The following is a 14,834-nucleotide window of genomic DNA, read 5'->3' as shown; positions in this document are numbered from 1 at the left end:
GCAGGTGCACCAAGACAAAGAAATAGGGCCCAAATGAAAGAACACAGCAAAACCTCAGAACTAACCAATGAGGACATTGCCAACCTAACTAATGGAGAATTCAAAGCCCTGGTAATCAAAATGCTCATGGAACTGATTGAGGTTGGTCAAAAAATGAAAGAACAAATGAAAGATACCCAAGATGAAATAAAGCAAAATATTCAGGAAACCAACAGTGACAAGAAGGAAACCAGGATTCAAAGCAACAATTTGGAACAAAAGGAAGAAATAAACATACAACTGGATCAGAACAAAGAAACAGAATCCAAAAAATCAAGAGAGGCTGAGGACTCTCTGGGACAACCTGAAACATTCCAATGCCTGAATTATAGGGGTGTCAGAAGGAGCAGAACAAGAGCAAGAAATTCAAAACTTACTTGAACAAATAATGAAGAAGAACTTCCCCAATCTGGTGAAGGAAATAGACTTCCAGGAAGTCCAAGAAGCCCAGAGAGTCCCAAAGAAGTTGAATCCAAAGAGGAACGCACCAAGGCACATCATCATTAAGTTACCCAAGATCAAAGACAAAGAGAGAATCCTAAGAACAGCAAGAGAAAAGGAGACAATTACCTACAAAGGACTTCCCATAAGGCCATCAGCTGATTTCTCAAAAGAAACCTTACAGGCAAGAAGGGGCTGGAAAGAAGTATTTGAAGTCATGAAAGGCAAGGACCTACATACAAGATTATTCTATCCAGCAAAGCTTTCATTTAAATGCAAGAGCAGATAAAGTGCTTCCCAGATAAGGTCAAGTTAAAGGAGCTCATCATCACCAAGCCCTTACTATATGAAACATTAAAAGGACTTATCTAAGAAGAAAGAAGATCAAAAATATGAACAATAAAATGACAACAAACATGACTATCAACAAATGAACCTAAAAGAAAAGAAAAACAATGAAAACAAAAAGTAAGCAAACAGCCAGCACGGGAACAGAATCAGGGAAATCCACATCCCACAGATGGAGGTCAGTGGGGAGGCAGAAGGGAGGAATAAGGGGGAAAGGTACAGGGAATAAGAAGCATAGTTGGTAGGCATAAAATAGATAGGGAGAGGTTAAGAATAGTATAGGAAACAGAGAAGTCAAAGAACTTACATGCACAACCCTTGAACATGAACTAAGGGGGGAATGCTGGAGGGTTGGGGGGTCAGGGTGGAGAGGGGATAAAGGAGGAATAATTGGGAAAACTGTAATTGCATAATCAAGAAAAAATACCATGAAAAAGATGAACTGTAATTGGCTATCTACTTAAAACACTTCAGTAACCTTTCCATATACACAGACATTGATTCCATAATTTAATCGTAAACCCCTTGAAGGAAGAATTACTCTTACCATGTATCATCTCAGAAACTGACTTTTTCTCTAGAAGAATACATATTTTCAATTTTTGTATTGGTCAACAAATGCTGGTTACTGTTCTTTTTTTAATTAAGAGTTTATCTTTTCAGAATTGTTTAAGGTGCACAAGAAAATTGAGAATGTACAGAGTTTCTACATACCCTACCCTCACACATGCCAATTCTCCTCCATAGTAACACCTCCCACCAAGTGATGCATCTATTACAATTGGTAGACCTAAACTGACACATAAGAATAACCCAAGACCATAGTTTACTTTAGAATTTTTCATTCCTGGTGTTGTACATTCTGTGGGTTAGGACATGTGCATAATGACATTTATCCACCATCACAATATCCTACAAAGTATTTTTACTACCCTATAAACCCTCTGTGCTCCTCATATTCTCTCTCATTTCCTTCCCCAAATCCTGGCAACCACAGATCTTTTTATTCTCTCCACAGTTTTGCCTTTTTCAGAATATCATATAGTTGGAATAAGATAGTACACGGTCTTTTCAGATTGGCTTCTTTCACTTAGTAATATGTGTTTAAGGTTCTTATGTGTCTTTTCAGGGCCTAATAGCTCATTTTTTTAGCACTGAATAATATTCTTTGGGTGGATGTATCACAGTTTACATATCCATTCACCAACTGAAGGACATCTTTGCTTGCATGAAGCATCTTTGCTGCTTCCATTTTTTGGCAATTATGAACAAAGCTGCTATAAACATCTGTGTATAGGTTTTTATGTGGACGTAAGTTTTCAGCTCATTTGGATAAATACCAAGAAGCATCATTGCTGGATTTTTTGGTAATAGTATGTTTAATTTTGTAAGAAAAGTAGATGTACCATGTTACATTCTCACCGGCATTTGCTCCACACCCTCACCGGTATTTGGTCTTGTAATTGTTCTGGACTTTGGACATTTTAATTCATGTGTAGTGGTATCTCAATGATGTTTCAATTTGCATTTTCCTGATGATACATGATGTAAAATATTTTTTCATATGCTTATTTGCCATCTGTGTTTCTATTTTGATGAGGTGTCTATTAAGGTCTTTGGTCCATTTTTAATCAAATTGCTTGTTTTATTTTATTACTGAGTTTTAAGAGCTTCTAATTTTTTAACAGGAAAAACAACATTTAGAGCATTAATATTGATCAGATGACTCATTCTCAAACACAAAACCAATCAACTAAGCAGGCAATATTCCATAAGAAAGTACCTTGACACATCATGCAGATGTGTGTAGCAGTGATTCCTCAGTTCACCCCCAAAGGAAACCTACAGACACTTATTGAGGTACCCATGTACTAAGGGGAGGGGAACATTTCCTGGATAGTAGGCCCAAGTTGAAATTGACTCAGGCATCTAAAACACTGTTATGACTCCTCTGTTAAAGAAGGGATATATTTGTGTCAGATAATAATTAGAATCCTTGCCCACATCTGTCTCAGAGAGATTGCATGAATCCATCTTATGGTTCTTTTATTATTCCCAAATAAACAATTGGAATGGATATTCTGAGCACTCTACCAATGCTTAGTATATCCACTTAGTAAATCATCACACTAATTTTTTGACTTATAGAATCAAGAGTTACACCACATGGAAATTTCTGAGACTACTTTTCCACTCTGACAAGATAGTAAATCAAAACAAGATAGTAGCAATTCCCCCAGGGGGAATTGCAGATTAGTGCTACCTTCAAGGATCTGAAAAATGTAGGGGTCACAATCTTCATAATATCCCTATTTAGTTCAGAAATAAATAGGGATATTTATTTCTGAATAAATATCCTTTGCAGAAACAAGGTGTATCATAGTGGATGACAGTAGACTACCAAGAACTTAACAAAGTCATTGCTCCAGTTGCAGCTACTATGCTGAATATGGTATCTTTAATGACAGAGATTAACACAGTGTCAGGTACATGATATGCAGCTATTGATATAGCAAATGAATCGCTCCATATTTATCAAAAAGGAGGACCAGAGGCACTTTGAATTCATTTGGAATGGACAACAGTGCACATACATTGTTTATCCTTAGACCTATGTTAATTCTCCTGCTGTCTATCATAACAGAGTCCAAAGGAAACTATATAATCTGAGCATCATTCAGAATATCACTTTGGCTCACTATACTGATGGATCATGTTAATCTGAATTTATTGGCAAGAAATGGCAAGTACTTTGGATGAGTTGGTAAGACACACAAGCTTTAGAAGATGGAAGAAAAAAATCCTATAATGATCAAGATTCAATCTGAGTGAAGTTTTTAGGCATTCTGAGGTATGCTGGAACATACTTTTCAAAGTAAAAAAATACCTCCTTTCACTGATGGAAAAAATTACATTACTTGTTAGGCCTCCCTGGGTTTTGGAAGCAGCACAGTCCACAGCTGGGAATACCAAAATGACTCTTATTGAATCATACAAAAGATTGATTGCTTTGAATGGGACCCAGAGTCAAACAGAGCTTTGCCACAGATCCAAGCAGTGGTAAAGAAAACATCATGAGAAGTCTGGCATGCTAGGAGAGTTGTGGTGAAGATCTCTATAGCTTTAGAGAAGGCCAGGCCATCTGTGGCAAAGAAAAATGTATACTTCAAAAGTATATTATTCATCCTGGCCTGCTACTTGTCCCTAATGGAAACTCGGTATATGACCATGGGACAAGTGACCATATAGACAGAATTGTCTATCATGGTTGGTTTCTATGAAACCAAAGAAGAAATAGAGTTTGGAGAGTAGTAGCAATCCACTGTCAAATGGAAGTTCCCCCCCCAATTCTCATGTCAAAATTGTAACCCCCAAAGTCCATGGTATTAGGAAGTAGGATCTTTGGGAAGTTCGTAGGTCATGAGGGTAGAACCTTTGTGAATGGGATAAGAGTTTTTACAAAAGAGACCCCACAGAGATCTCTTGCCCCCTCCATTATGTGAAGACACAACAAGAAAGCACCATGTATGATCCAGAAAGTGAGCCCTCCCCAAACATGAAATCTGTGGGTGTCATGATACTGGACTTTCCATCCTCCAGACTCTGAGAAATAAATTTCTGTTGTTTATAAGTCACCCAGTCTATGGCATTTTGTGATAGCAGCCCAAATGAAATAAGATATCTAGTTTGGGGCTTAAGTTCAGAGAGCAAAAGTCATCTGTGGTAACAGGGGTCCCATGTCACCTACTTTTTTGCATGGACATCATTTCTTCAACTCACACCTATGGCCAGTGCATAAAAAAGGAAAAAGCCTGAGCCTGGCTTGTAAATGGATTGGTTTGCTAAGTGGGTAAAATACCAAATGCAGGAGTGGACGTGAAAGACAATGGTGAGGAGGAATCTTCCAAATGGGTAGCATATCTGACCTTTCACTTTGTGTGGAGAAAGTAGCCCAAAGTGAGGATCCACATAGATTCATGGACAATGTAGAATGACTTAGTTGGTGGATTTGAAACCTGGAAAAAATGAGGCTGGAAAATCAGAGATACTTGGGAAAGAAGTATATGAATGAACCTATACAAGTGTCCATAACATGTGAAGATATTTTTATTGCAATTAATGCCCACCAATTAGCATCCACCACAAAAGAGTCACTAAATAAACCAAGTAGACTCAGTCCATAGATGCCAGACAGCCTCTCTCCTTCGCTATCCCAATGTTTGCACACGTATCTCATGAACAGAGTGGTTATGGTGGCAGAGTTGGAAGCACTTCCTGGTCTTAACAGCCCAGCTCATCAAGGGTTATATACCTACTGCCACCATTGACCTGCCAGCAACAGAGACCAGTGCTGAGCTCCCTATCTGGGTCCAATCACTCACTGAAAACTTCCGGCCACTTAGAGACAAAACAACCTCTTGTGCCTTAACTTGTAACATGTACACTGGGTATGGGTTGCCTCACGCAGCACCACTCTCTAAGGCATTGTGAAATATCTGCTCTACCTGCATGAAACCAAACATACCAATATCTGAAACCAAAAGAACCACTTTCAAGCAAAGGAAGTACTGTCAAGAGTAAATGAGTATGTGATTCAATAATCCTATCCAGCAAGGATATGGCCTCTTGAAGGCGTAGCTGAGGTGCAAGCCTGAATATGGTATCCTGTAAGGATGAGGTGCTATATTTTAAGGTGTGATGAAACTTTGGGGGCAACTTTGCCAGCAAGTCCCCCCATCTGCCATGGATGAAAGTGAAACTACCAAGACATGAACTGCTTGGGGAGGAGAGGTGGTCAATCTCTCAGAGGAGAAAGACCAAGAACCTCTTCTTCGATGGCTTTTATTAGGTTCAGAACACACAGAAATACAGGTAAAGCTCATCAGTCAATGTCAGGTGGCAAGGATCAAACAGTAGATAACATTTCAAAGAAATCTGAGGGCTTAGTCTGAGTCGGTATCTGTCAGGTAAGAGGGTTGCAAAAAGTTTGGAAGACATACTCAGTTTCTGCTTGGACCCTTGTCATATGAATGAAAACACTCTTAGCAAAGCAGGCTTCACAGGACTTTGTGAACTCTTTCTTATGCCCAATCACCCCAGATCCTGCTCTAGCCAGCAAAGGGCTGCACTGCCTTCCCAGTCATAGGTTTTGAGGCTTAAGTGGATTAGAGCCAGGAAGCACTTCTCCCAGATGGAAATGGGGACTCAGGCTATGTCAGAATAACCAGGGGGCGAGGGTCCATCACAACCTCTTTGCTGCAGCCGCCCGAGTCCTTCCTTGATGGCCTCCCAAGTGATCGTGTCTGGCTTAGGTTGCCCCTCCTCTGAGGGGCCTTACCCGTCTCTGACTAATCGACCAAGCGGTTGGGGGCAGGGGATGAAACAGAAGCAGCGCTGCTGCCAGAGACAAGCTTTGTCTCCTTAGCGGCTCGCATTCCAGAGGTCGCTTACTCAGCCTTAGCCACTGGGGGCAGTTACAACTCCTGAAACCAGGCAGAGTGGTTCCCAACAATGAACCCATTAAACTGAAGCTATTATGTTGGTAAAATATGTGGGCGCAGAAACCAAGTGGTAGAAGTCAGAGTGGCACCACTCATCACAACACCCAGAGACCCACTTGAAGAATTTGTGCTTTGTGTCCCTGTAACTTTCAGCAACATAGGATTGGTTCTCAGTCAGTGAGACTCCCACTTGAAGAAGGTTATCATTATGCTAAAAGCTAGCCCAGTAGAAGTAACAGCCAAAAGGGGAGGGATCTAGAATGAGTGGTGGAGAATGAAAATAGAAGGGTCAATGACAGCCTTCGGATGCACTACAGCATTAGGTCCACTGTCCTGCCAACACTCCCCTTACAAATTTTCAGAGATGATAACCAAACAGAACCCTAGAGAAGCTGTGCCTGGATGGAGAAAAATTAAGGTGAAAAGCAAGTGTTTCTGAATGGTGCAAGGGGGAGTCAGTAGTGGACACCATCAATGTCTAATCTACATATCTTTCTGGCCGGTGTGCTGTTCTCCCAGCTCTTGTATTGCATGCTAATGGCTCACAACTGCCTCGTTCTGGGAACCTCCTACTCCCCAAACTAGTACTCCTCCAACATACCCAGAAGTGGGAGGACTCCAGCCAGTGACCAACTAGCAGAGTATACAAAAGCCCAGCCCCTAATTTCAAGGTGGACCACATTTATAGCACAACTTGTGCGACCCCAGCTTCCTTGTGAAACCAGACTGAAGCCAGTCTCTGAGGCCTCATCGTTCTCTAGCTCTTTTCTCTGACCCACAGCACCTCCCCTTCTCCCCTTCTCTCAAGTGTGCTTCCCTCAGTACATCACCTGAACAAGAATTCCTGTCTCAGGCTCTGCCTCTAAAGAGCACAACTGAAGACACCATTTATAGAAATTAAATATATATGTATGTTAACAGCAGCACACATGTTAAGAAATAGATGTAAATTAAAAGGAAGCACATTCAATGCATTAGAATTGCCATGGTGAAAAATAGGGGTAAAAGAGAACAAATAAATAAATAAAACAAAAAAGGGTCTTGCACCAACCAGTGTGGAGACTATGACATGGATTGAGGACTGGGATAAACTCTGCTCTGTACACCTGAAATCCAAAGTAAGCAAATAATCAAAAAGAGAGGTAGTTAGGTGATCTTTCTTTTCATTAAATTCTTGTCTCAATCTGTACAAATGCATTCTGATAGGGGTTCATATTGTTTTTTCTCTAACATTTATTATCTGAGTATTTTTTTTAACTTCCCAAGAGGTTAGAAAGATTAAAAAAGGTAAAATCCCAATTGGATTTTATGGGTCTGGGCCAACCTTATTTCCTAGTATTCTAAATTTAAAATGTGTAAATAGTGCTAAATTTATTACTTCAACCAGGTCTTACTTTTTCCTCTTCCTGCTCAGTGTCTATCACTGCCCATCTCATGCCCCTACCCTTTACCATGGATAATTTTAAAACTTTACAGTCAGTGTCAAAGCTACCAGAAGCATTTTAGTCTGAGTTCTTCTCTTTTGACAAGTTCTAAAAGTAAGCTGTAGATCACAAACACAAACACATAAAAACAGAGAAACAAAATCTTACCACAGGAACTAAAAAATGTATCTCCTTCAGAATGTGTTTTGCATGTTTTTGTTATCTCCATAATACTAGGCAAAAACAATGTGTGAGTTACTTTAATTGAATTTGCCACTACACTTTTCTCTAAAATTCAAATAGGTTCAACTAATAATGATTAATGATCACTGCTCTTTGTTGCTACAAAAATCATGTAGACACAGTCTATTAATTTTAAAAGTTTGTAATTGGTGTTGGAAGAGAATATTTGAATATATTGGGTCTTCAACTTTTCAAGGAGAGATGTTCACACTTTTAATTTCTAAAAGTATTCTCATCTCCATACTTTTAAAATTATCTCCATGATTTCCAAAAGAAAGTTAAAATTGCTTTCTAACACCATGTTCTTTGCAAATCTGCTTTGTAGGTTTTTATATTATCTGTAATCTCTTCCTTGCCCCAAGACAACATGTTTTATTTATCCTTCCCTGTTGGCTTGCTAAACTACCCGGCAAACACCCTGACAGATTCTCAAATGTTTATTACAACAAAGCTCTTTCTCCTAATAGCAGAAGTGGGTTGAAACTGTTGGTATGACCAAAGATTTCATCAGAACGTGCAATTAGCATAAGAAACTCTCCAGGTTTTTGGCGATAAAAGTGACTAAATCATTACTTGAGGATATTCGGAAGGTATCCTGTGCTCTGCTTCTGGGTCAAAGACCCAGAGTCCCACCCACTCCATAGGTATATGAGGAATCACACTGTTATGCCTCCTGGTATCCTCTTTATAAAGCATAGACATGAACTTCAAAGATGAAGTTCAGACCCCTGGACTAGGCTCACAATCTGACCCCTGTCAGATTGACTCACACTCCCAGTGTGACTTCTGTCTCGTGCAATTCTATTTCCTTATATTCCCAGGCACCCCGTGGGATTTCACCCCTGAATGGTACTACATACACTCTTCTACTGATGCAGTGCCCTGCCCCCTCACTCTACCTGGTGAACCAAAGCGATGACTTTATGCCTACCTCTCTCATCTCCTATGGTCTCAGAGATATCAAAGTATGTGTGGGTGTTGAGGAAAAGTTTTTATTCCCACTTAGTCTACAGCTGGTCAGCAGGACTGGCTGCACAGCCCTTCCCCAAGTCATTCTTAACTCAGACCGCTCAGGAAGAAACTCCCAGGCAAACATTTCCAGTTATTTCCCTCACAGCCAGAGGTGGTTGCTCCTCCTCTAAATTTCAATACCAACTCCAGCTCTTTCTCACATAGTCTCTCACTTGCACATGCTCACTTCCTCCACCCTGGGAATAGTCGTACTCATGTTTGGGAATTGCCGTCCTCAATCCCCATGTGTCATTTCTCATTCTAGGATTTAGCTCTAGTCCAAGATTAACCTGGAAAGTTAAGTGGCGTTTCTAGGAAACATTACACAAGATTAAAATTCAGTCTTAAACGTCAAAGGGCCCAGAATTAGCTACTTTGTTCTGTGTAAACTCTCCCATATTTCCCACAACACCCTCAAGCAAAAAGTGCAAGTCCTCAGTGCAAAACTCACAACACTTTACTAGATATAAAAGGAGTGAAGGTCCTGGGGCCAGCTTGATCATCTCTGCCAAGAGTTCCCAGGACAAGTGCTTCATCTCAGGAAGAGCTGAGCTGTCCTCAAAGGCCCAATCCTTCACTCCTCTGAACAGACACCAGGCGACAGCTGGCAACGCCTGGTGTGAAAGTTAGGAGCAGTGAAAGCTTTCATGGCTCACACCTTTCCTTCCCTAATCTCTGTTTTGCTCAGCCCTCTTACCCAACAGATTCACTCTTCCCTTCAGATCCTCCCACTGTGCCCTCTGGAACCTCTGTGGAATCATAAACAGACCATCCTCTGTACTAGCTTCTTAACTAAACATTTCATCTCCCACTTCCTGTACAGAAACTGTTTTTTCTCTTCAGACATCATGTTCCCTGTAGCTTCACAGGAGACACAGCATCAGCTCACTTCCCCAGGGCCACCTGCAGACCTCTACACCCCTCTCTGACTTTTATAGCAATATCTTCTTCTCTGGCCACACCCTCCACATCACCACCACTCTAGGAAGACATAATAGCACCCATCTTTTTGTATCTCTCCACCTAACATCTAATGTCACCCTGAGCAATATTAACATCTACAGGGACTATATACAACACCATGACCTCTTTCCTTGACCTTCTCATTGTCAGGGACCCTCACATCCAGTTCACTCACAGCAACATTGGACTCTAAACAGGCACTTCAAAGAACTAAATTAAGGCCTCCTGCTTTGACACCACAACCTTTACTCCTGCCCACTCTCTGTCATAGTTATTGCTTTTCTTGTTCCTGAACTTTCTGGGCCCTCTAGTCCCACAACCCCTCCACTTTATTCCAAACTACCAACCCTTCCTCCTGTCCTCATTTTCCTTCTCAACATCAGCCTTAGTATTTCACTTCTTCAGCAATCACTTGCCAAAATTCCCAACTCCCTTGAAGATTATTTCTCCAGAGCACCCATGTGGCAAAGAAAACTTTATTATTGTTGTTTTATTTCAATACTTAACTGGGGATATTTATCTGACATGTTGTTATTTAACCTACTAGCTTTATTATATATTAGTAACTTTTATGTTACTTTTCCTTTCTTATTTATGAGAACTTTCTTAACTCTACTCTGTGTAAAATACATGTACTTGAAAATGCCATGCAGGGAGGATAGTGGGGACACACAAGAAGTTGGTCTGCAGCCAGATTGCCAGCCTAGCCAACATTCTGAATGTTGGCACTTCCTTTACTTGTAGTATGGGGGAAATTCCCTAATTTTTAACTATACAATTATAATATTTTACTTTACTTTTCATCTCCACTTTATAAATGAAGCAGGCATTGAAGGTGAGAATGCAAGAACTGGGTGGGCGTCAGCTGTGAGAAAAGTCGTCTGCCTTGTCTTCCTACCTTCATCCCATCAGCCTCCTTGGTACATGCTTCCGTTCAGGACCACCACAAATGCTTGTGCAGGCGGCACCCCACAAAAGGACACCTGGCAAGGAGACGAGTAGGAATTAAGGCTGGAATTAAGAGTGCATGCTCTGCTCTCTGGTCTGTGTACTCTGGCTTGAAGGAAGAAGTGCCTTTTTTATTTAACATGAAAACATGATATGAAGTACCCTTCCCCATCCTCACCAGTGCTGAACCTCCAACTCAAAACCAAGCAAGACAAGTTGATTCAGTCAAACTGCTGCTGAGTTCCCTCCCTTCACCCCTTTCCCCACTCCTTCCATTCCAGAAAAAAATTTACCAAAAGAGGTAATTGTGTGTAGTGTCTGGAGTCAGACATACCTGAATTTGACCCCAGCTCAAGTGCATATATGCCAGGACCTTGGACAAATTAATTTTTCCACTCTAAGTCTCAATTTTCCCATCTTTAAAATGGATGATACTAAGTTTTTATAAAGATTAAAGGAGATTAAACTAGTGTAGCCCCTCCCCTAGTATAGTATCTGGCATATAGCAATTACCTAATAAATATTTGCATTTGACTAACAAGCAAGCAGGATGGAAGGATGGATGGATGGATGGATGGATGGATGGATGGATGGATGGATGAATGGATGAATGGATAGATAGATAGATAGATAGATAGATAGATAGATAGATAGATAGATAGATAGATAAAGCAAAACAAGTTTTGGATACCTCCAGTCACTCTGCCTTTAAGAAGTTAGTGACGTGTGATATGCATGACTAGAGTGATGACATTCCAGGGGAGATTCTTAAAAAACCAACAAGGGGGGAGTTTTTGATAACGGCCTTATTTCTGAAATTTTGCATGGCCAAGGCAGATTTTTATTACTGCAAGACAAAAAATAATCTGTATTATGGGTAATTGTCCATTATTCAAGTCTCTAAAATTTTATACATAAACTCAAAGATTTTATGTATTTTATGAAAAAATAAATAAATGACTAACATTGTAGGTGGCCCAATTCTACTAACAATTTGTTCACAGTGACATTCTAGTTATATTTAAAAAAAATTTTATCCAATCTACAGATACATAGTAGATCCAGAGAGTAAAAGGATATGAATTGGTTTGAGCAGAACATTAAAAAATGAGTTAAGTAGTTAAAAAAAGAGAAACTCTTTATGTTTCATTTTTGTTTTTATAAAAAAAACTTTTACAATTGCTTATTCATTGAATTTTAAGTGCTGACCAGGTAAATATGCTTAAGTTCCTGAATTTAAATACAATGAAGGGAAGGTGACAGGATGACTTAGCAAAAATTTGTGTTAACTATGGAATAATTACCGCCATATTTAGGTGTTCTGCTCTAACTAGTCTCTCCCTCCTCACCACACACTCATATACACACACAAAGATGCACAGAAATAAGCACGGACACACTTATATGCACACCTATACATGAGGAACAAAGGAAAAAATGATTGAAAACAGACTCTACTTTCTAACATAACACATTATACCATAATTATGATTTTAAAATACCTTATCAATAAAAGGTCCACTTCAACCAACAGTCTACAAAATGGCAGGCTGGTGTTTGTCTCTAATTAACGCAGTCAAAAACAAGAGTCGTCATGGAACTAAACACACACCTGAGCTCTTCATCATGGAACTAAACACACACCTGAGCCACGGGTTGAGGAAGCAGAAAGAGAATTGGGAAGAAGGTGAAGCAGCAGCAGGCCTGGGTGCTGCCCCACGCCAACAACTGACAACATGAGTCAACAGCAGTACCATGTGGACTAACCTTCTGAATTCAAATATAGTGGGGAGGCTGTGCTTTTCCATTCTCCAAATCTGCAAAACATATTTCTTGTGGCCACCTCAACTGGGAACATATAGTGAAGGGAATTCTGAGAAATGAAGTTAAGTCTAGCCAAGTTCACATATTCCAAAGCCATTGTAGTCCACCTGTTGTCAACATGGCACCCATAATGCCTTTAAATCTTATTTAAGTTCTAAATAAAAACAATAACCAAGTGCTGCTTCCAGCTAATATGATAAAACTCTGCCATGCACAACTGAACATAGCATATGAAGCCCCTCTACCATCTTTTTAAAATTTAATTTTTAATTGTTGTTCAAGTACAGTTTTCTGTTTTTTTACCCCAATCCCAGCCTACCCACCCAGCCCTCTCCTCCTTCCTCCCATTTCTACCCCCCCTAGTTTTTGCCCATGTGTCTTTTATACTTGTTCCTGTAAACCCTTCCCCTTTTCCCCTGAAATTCCCTCCCCTCTCCCCTCTGGATACTGTCAACCTGTTCTCTATTTCAGTGTCTTTGGTTATATTTTGCTTGCTTATTTGTTTTGTTGTTTAGGTTCCTGTTAAAGGTGAGATCATGTGGTATTTGTCTTTCACCGTCTGGCTTATTTCACTCAGCCTAATGCTTTCCAGTTCCATCCATGCTGTTGCAAGGGTAGGAGCTCCTTCTTTCTTTCTGCTGTATCGAATTCCATTGTGTAAATGTACCATAGTTTTTAGATCCATTCATTTACTTATGGGCACCTAGGTTGCTTCCATCTCAGAACCATGGTGGTAGCAGCAATGGTGGTGGCAGTGGCTCCCCTTTACCATCTTTAAGAGATGTTTATTAGCTCCTGACCAAAGCAGGATGAGAACTAGTGTTACCCAACCATTCAACTTAAAGGTCTCCAGCTCAACGGCTCCTTCTCTTGGAGTCTGGCAATGGCATAGGGTACTGCTAGATCTCTGCATGCTTCCTCAGAGTGCTGGGACCACACCCTTGCAGGTGTGCTACTACTGTGAGTTTCCTGTAATACAAGCTCCTCTGAAAAGCCTGATGTGTGGGCTCAGAGCATCACCTCCCCTTGTTTGCCCAACAATATCTTTTTTCAAAATCCCTAAAATTGCCTTGAAGATATTTTCCTGCTTGTTCACTAAAAAGATCTCAAGTAATTATGTAATGTCCCCCCAATTAAAGAATCTACACTTCTGTCAATGCAAAGACTTTGCAATCTGATTTTGCAAAAAAGCAAAAAGTTCTTGCTTTTTTCCTTCTGAAGATTAAATTGCTTTCTGTCAAAATAGGTTTGGAAAGAAATCATGCAGTCAGATCCCAGCAGCAGCTGCAGTGGCTCTTGTCTTCTCAGGCTCCTCTTGCTATCTCCTTTCTGCTTCTGGAAACAAGGCCTGCAGTGTGTCTGTCTCTGATGGAGTCATCAAAGTGTTCAATGACGTGAAGTTTCCTGAGCCCTTGGCACCAGAGGAGGTGAAAAAGTGCAAAAAGGTGGGGCTTTTTGGCTTGAGTGAACACAAGAACATCGTTCTGCAGGAGGGCGGGGAGATCCTGGTAGGTGACGTGGGCTAGATTGTAGACAACCACTATGCCACCTTTGTCAAGATGCTGCCAAAGACTGCCACTATACCCTGTATGACACAACCTGTAAGCCCAAGAACAGCAAGAAGGAGTATTTTCTGGGCCGCTGAGTCTGAACCCCTTAAGAGCAAAATGATCTATGCCAGCACCAAGAACCCCATCAAGAAGAAGCTGATGGGGATCAAGCATGAATTACAAGGAAATTCCCAAGAAGGTCAAGGACTGCTGCACTCTGGCAGAGAAGCTGGCAGGCAATGCTGTTATCTCCCTGGAGGGCAAGCCTTTATGAGCCCCCTCTGGCCTCCAGCTTGCAGCATCTGGCAGCCCCAGACCTGCCCATGGGGTTGCAGGATGCTCACTTCCTGCCAGACTGAGGGCAGCAGGGGGAAGGCAATCCTTTCATCCACCCCCGTCAGCCCCTGAACCTTTCTCCTCCTTCCACCCCTGACAGTTCTGGCCTTCCCAAACTGCTTTTGATCTTCTGACTCCTCTTGGGTTGAAGCAAAACAAGTGCTCCCATAGGCACCCCAGTATGGGAGGTCCCGTATTATTTAACG

At 40.9% G+C, this 14,834-nt stretch overlaps 1 pseudogene; it reads left to right on the top strand.

Moving 5' to 3' along the window:
* Positions 1-14,566, top strand: part of LOC119055970 (cofilin-1-like) — a 30,564-nt pseudogene extending 15,998 nt beyond the window's left edge.
* The last annotated feature ends 268 nt before the right edge of the window (positions 14,567-14,834 follow it).

The sequence above is a fragment of the Artibeus jamaicensis genome, unplaced genomic scaffold, assembly GCF_021234435.1.
Source record: "Artibeus jamaicensis isolate MK-2021 breed Jamaican fruit bat unplaced genomic scaffold, CSHL_Jam_final contig_466, whole genome shotgun sequence".
NCBI classification, from domain to species: Eukaryota; Metazoa; Chordata; class Mammalia; order Chiroptera; family Phyllostomidae; genus Artibeus; species Artibeus jamaicensis.
This window is presented reverse-complemented; position numbering and strand designations above follow the sequence as displayed.